This window comes from Apium graveolens, chromosome 9 (assembly GCF_009905375.1).
Source record: "Apium graveolens cultivar Ventura chromosome 9, ASM990537v1, whole genome shotgun sequence".
In the NCBI taxonomy this organism is placed as follows: Eukaryota; Viridiplantae; Streptophyta; class Magnoliopsida; order Apiales; family Apiaceae; genus Apium; species Apium graveolens.
In genome coordinates this window covers 108,495,817-108,501,823 of record NC_133655.1, presented here as the reverse complement: position 1 = coordinate 108,501,823, position 6,007 = coordinate 108,495,817, and the positions used below count along the sequence as shown (strand labels likewise).

Below are 6,007 nucleotides of genomic sequence, written 5' to 3'. Positions count from 1 at the left end.
AATCACGTTACCTTATACTCAATTCTTTCGGTATCTGGTGGATTTTCGGGAAAAATCAAAGTGTTCAAATTTGGATTCTGACGATCTTTACATACACTTATTTACTTTGTGGAATACTAATACGATCTTAGAATTTCCATAACAGTTCTCCTATATAGCGTGGTCTGATAATTTTCCTTAATCAGCATCATCAGCAAAAGTTACTATTCATCCGTGTTTCAAAAATTCCAAAAATTGGGGTTATTACAGGTTCCACCTTAGAGAACATGAGAGAATATAGGTACATCTGGATGCAACATGAATATTCTTAGTGATAACATCAGAAAGGATGCTGCAAATTTCATTCCAACATGTCACACTATAGCTGAACACAAATGAGACTCTATTGGAAAAGTATATCTTCTCAGATCTTCTAGTGAACACAATACTCTTGATGCAACTTCAAACCCTTGATGCTAATAAAAAGGGGGAGAAGTCTTGAAGACTTGATAGCTCTAGATGAGGGGGAGCAAAAGAGAAATATGCAAATCTATCTAATTAAGGGGGAACAAAAGTCTATAGATCTATCAAGTTGAAATCTATCCAGTTAGGGAAGAACAAGAGGCATAGAAAGAAATCACTAGAAGGACAATAGTGCATCAATAAAGGGGAAGCAAGAACTCAAAAATGTTTCCTACACTTGGAGACTATGAACCGGCTTAGGCTGAAAATTTGTAAACACATTGAGTTGGTGACAATTTTGTCTCAAATCACTCATTGAATCTAGCTACAGAGCTAGAGTTACAACTGAAAGCTGAGATACAGTCAAGAAGTCCAAGGGAAAGAGAACAAGCACAACTGTGAGGAAGTAAATAAATTCAGCTTTTGATGTTACATCAACTACTAAATATAATAATGATCCAATTTTGTCCAATTAAGAGTTTGTCAATCCCAAGAAAAGTTTGCTACAATCTTCTTTTCAAAAAGGGATTTGAAGGCCATCAAAAATAATAAATTTCTAGATAAATCAGTCTTCAGGAAATCCAATCTTCTAATTCAGAGAAGAAAACTGAGAAAAATGAATCAACCATGCATTCAGCCATATAGATGAGCATTCTCCTAAACAAACTTCATCCAAACAAGATCCATGAAGTTAGAAAGTTACATTTCATCTCAAAACTGTCTATAAAGCGAGTGTTTGACCTAAAGAAAAGGAATTAGCAACTTGCAACTTATGTTTTAATTCTTGAAAGGAGGATAATATCCTTGACATAAAGACATGCTCAAACTCAACAAGACCTGGAAACTGTCAGAAGTCTAACACTTCAGAAAATTAATAAAGATATAATATTTCTATGAAGAGACTAAATTGTCTAGGTGAAGTATGAAGGGATATTTTCTAAAAGGACATATTTGAATATCAAATAGCAAAGAAATCTGAAAGAAATTAGTCTCTCATATGCTCAGAAAGAAGAAGCTATTTTCAGAGTAATATCTTTTCCTCAAAACTATTTTCTTGTACACCACATTTATCAGTAGCTTAACATAACACAATTATGCATGTTTGATGTTCCTCTATAAGAATGTATTTTTTATCATCAAGGCTTCAATTTATGGCTATTATTTTATCAGTCATAAATTGGGGGAGATTCTTAAGAATCAAGCCTAAATCCTGATGATAACTAAATCACACTGCATAATTATGTTAAGGCAACTGTTGAGTGGCATTTATGACACTTTATAATGCTCTAACAAGCTTTGGATTGCTGTATTTGTACTCAAGTTGTTAAGTGTTTTAACGTGTTTTCTAGTGTTTTTGCATTTCAGGCATTATCTAGGTAATCAGGTGAATTAGATTTGTTTTGGTGCTAATATAGTGTCTAGGTGGTGTTGAAATAAAAGCTCGTGAAGACCAGCTCGAATCTGTAAAAAAATGCAAGAAGTCAATTTTGGCAAAAGGCCGGCGCGCCCGCGCGCATGAAGCGCGCGGCCGCGCCAAAGTTCAGGGAGCCAGCGCGCCCACGCTGATGAAGCGCGCGGCCGCGCCGTGTCGGGATAATAAAATCCTGATTCTATTGCAATTCTATTTTCTGGACTCCTGGGCTGTTTGGACTGCTATATATTGATAACTCAAGATCATTTTTTTATAAGGAGACTTACCAGAGCACAAGGAGAAGACGACAAGAGACCTATAGCATAATTCAACATAGGCGAAGACGATCTAGTTTATTCTAGTGAATCTTTGTTTTGAATTGTAATCTTGGATGCTCGTTTCTTGTTTTGTTGACCTAAACTCTTGTTTGTACTTGGTTTTATTTATTCGTTATAAATATTACGTTTTATATACCATACTTTCATCGGAACCCACATTGATGATGAGTCTGATTTTGGGCTAATCGTTATCGTGGGGTTCTAGCAGATTTATTTATGGATTTCTTTAGTTAATTTGATTGATTCTTAGTATGTGGTGATTGTATGATATCTTAGTATTGGTTGTGCGTATTCGTATTATGAGCGTCGCGAACTTATAAGATAGTGTGTTAACTCTTAATAAAGCAAAAGTGAATTTAAGGATTTAGAGCTTGCCATGCTAACATAGGTTCATGTATTTGCTATGCATGATTCGTAGGTAATTGTAACCATTTTACTTGCCCTATGTAATCAAGATAAATAACTTGTGCTTCAACCGTTATGTTATCAAATTCTATAGACATATAGGGTCTCAATAGAATTGGTGTCTATTCAGCTTCTATCTCTTTTGTGGATGTCTGGTAGTATTGTACTCGCGCAACAAAAGTTGGCGTTTACCAGTTTTGTGTTATTTGATTAGTGTCATCACCATTGCATACTAAGGGTAAGATCAATAAGGCTATTAGATGAAGTATTTAATGAAGTTAGAATCCCATGTTTGTCATAATTATTAATTTAATCAATCTTATTCTCGTAGTTATAAATATTAGTTTAATTCTTAGTTATAAACATCCTCAATTAGTTATAGTCTTAGCATTGAATAATAACCATACATTATTGCTTAGGTGCGTGAATTAATTAGTTAACCAATGCAGTCTCTGTGGGAACGGACTAGAAAAGATTCTATACTACTTGCGAACTCGTATACTTGCGTGTATTATTAGCACATGTTTAGCGACTAACAAGTTTTTGGCGCCGCTACCGGGGACTGCAGTGTTAATTGATAGTTTATGTGCTTTCCATCAGTGGTTGTTAAAGTTCATTGATCCGGACATTGTTACTTACCTGTTTCCTTGTTTTATTTCAGGTACTCTAGCGAGGGTGTATGCATACGCGTTCGCGTACTCGTAAGAGAACACTGGATAAAGCCGAGGAAGAAGTCGTGGTAGTTCGGAAGGAAGTTTTTGAGGAAGAAAAGAAGGTAGAAGAAGAAGAAGAGAAAGTCGAAGAACCAGTTGTAATAGCGATGGGAGATTAAGCAGAGAATCCGAAGGCTTTGATGGACTATTCTCAGCCTAAGATTAATGACATTCAGTCAAGCAACATCAGACCAGCCATCAGGGCTAACACTTTTGAGATCAAGTCAAGCATGATTCAGATGATACAGAACTCAGTTCAGTTTGGGGGTTCTCCTATTGAAGACCCCAACATGCACATCAGGGATTTCATCGAGATCTACGATACTTTCAAATTCAATGATATGATTGAAGATGCTATCAAGCTACGCCTGTTCCCATGCTCTCTGAGGGACAAGGCCAAGTGTTGGTTATACTCTCTTCCAGCAGGATTTATCACCACTTGGGAAGATCTTGCGCAAAAGTTTATCATTAAATTCTTCCCCATGGCGAAGACTGCTGCAATCAGGAATGCTCTTACCCAGTTTGCTCAACAAATAGGGGAATCTCTGTGTGAGGCTTGGGATTGATATAAGGAGATGCTAAGGAAGTGCCCACACCATGGCATGCCTGATTGGATGATTATATTGTACAATGGATTGGGTGCTACTTCTAGACCCGTGATTGATGCAACATCAGGAGGAGCCTTGTGGGCTAAGAGCTACAATGAAGCTTATGAACTTATTGAACGGATGGCTGCTAATGAGTACCAGAATCCTTCCTAGATACTGACTCAGGGAAAAGTCACAGGAATTCTGGAGTTGGACGCAACTACTGCTATCGCTGCCCAACTTAAAGCTCTGACGATGAATGTGGACAATTTGGCTAATTATTGAGTAAATCAAATCACAAGTGTCTGTGAGCATTGTGCTGGTGCCCATGAGACTGATCGGTGCACAATTTTTAGTGAATCAGCTCAGTTAATGAGCAACTTCCAGCGATCGCAGCAACCAGAGCCAGCCACATATCATCCCAACAACCGCAATCATCCTAATTTCAGTTGGAGCAATGCCCAGAACGGGGTTCAAAAACCTTATCAGCAGTACCCAGCTAAATAGTACAACCCCCCTGGGTTTCAGCAACCATAGTATGCACTTAGATAGCAACTCCAGCTGCAACAAGCCAATGAAAAATCTGAGTTAGAGGAGTTGAATCTTATGTATAAGAGTCAAGTTGTTTCTATCAAGACCTTGGAAAATGAAATTGGTCAAATTGCCAATGCCTTGCTAAATCATCAGCCTGGTACATTACCTAGTGACACTGAAGTGCCAGGAAAGAGGGAAGTTAAGGAGCAGGTAAAGGCAATCACTTTAAAGTCTGGAAAGGTTGCGAATCCCAAACAAACTCAAGAGTTGACTGAAGAGGTTGGTGCTGAGGAAGAAGTAGTGCAGCAAGACAAAGAAGTGGAACCAAGGAAGATTACTGTTGAGCACACTCCGCCTGAGGGTAATACAGGGGAGAAACAGATGTATCCTCCACCGCCTTTTTGTAAGAGGCTTCAGAAGAAAAAGCGGGACAAGCAATTTGAGAAGTTTCTGGAGGTGTTCAAGAAACTTTTTATCAACATACCTTTCGCCGAGGCTCTCAAGCAGATGCCTAGTTATGCAAAATTTATGAAAGATATTCTCTCTCGGAAGGTGAAGCTAGATGATTTAGAGACAATCGCTCTCACGGAGGAATGCAGTATTATGCTGCAACAGAAGCTGCCTCTGAAGCTTAAAGATCCAGGAAGCTTCACTATATCATGTACTATTGGAAAAGTGTCTTATGACAGATGCTTATGTGACTTGGGAGCTAGCATCAATCTGATGCCGTTGTCAATTTTCAAGTAGTTGGACTTACCTGATCCCAAACCGACTTATATGACTTTGTAGTTGGCCGACCGTTCTATTACATATCCGCGAGGTATTGTGGAGGATGTCTTGGTCAAGGTTGATAAACTCATCTTTCCTGCTGATTTCGTAATTCTTGATTTTGAGGAGGATAAGAAGATTCCCATAATCTTGGGAAGACCTTTCCTGGTGACTGGCTGAACCTTGATAGATGTACAGAAGGGTGAGCTCACCATGCGAGTGCTGGATCAGGATGTTACGTTTAATATGTTCAATGCTATGAAATTCCCTACTGATAATGAGGAGTGCTTAAAAGTGGAGTTGGTCGATTCGGTGGTCACCTCGGAACTTGATCAATTGCTCAGGTCTAATGTCTTAGAAAAAGCCTTATTGGGGAATTTAGATAGTGAAGATGATGAAGGGGAAGAACAATTGCAATATTTGAATGCTTCTCCCTGGAAAAGGAAAATTTATATGCCTTTTGAATCTCTTGGAATGGAGGAATTGAACAAAACTCCTATAACACCTCAAGCCGTCTATTGAGGAAGCTCCTACTCTTGAGCTTAAGCCTTTACCTGAACATTTGAGGTATGTGTTTTTAGGTGTTGCATCTACTGTGCTTGTTATTATTACATCTAACCTTTCAGGTAGTGATGAGGAAAAACTTTTGAGGATTCTGAAAGAGTTCAAGTCGGCAATTTGATGAACTATAGGAGATATCAAGGGAATCATCCCTTCTTATTGTATGCATAAAATACTGCTAGAGGAAGGTCGAGCAGCAAAAAAGACTTAATCCTATCATGAAGGAAGTAATGAAGAAAGAAATTTTTT

General features: G+C 38.2%; 1 non-coding gene across 1 annotated transcript; it reads right to left on the bottom strand.

The window, feature by feature from the left end:
- Positions 1-3,805: 3,805 nt before the first annotated feature.
- LOC141688659 (small nucleolar RNA R71) lies at positions 3,806-3,912 on the bottom strand. The gene has a single exon (XR_012562092.1). It is a non-coding gene; the product is annotated as a small nucleolar RNA R71 (small nucleolar RNA).
- Between the last annotated feature and the right edge of the window lie 2,095 nt (positions 3,913-6,007).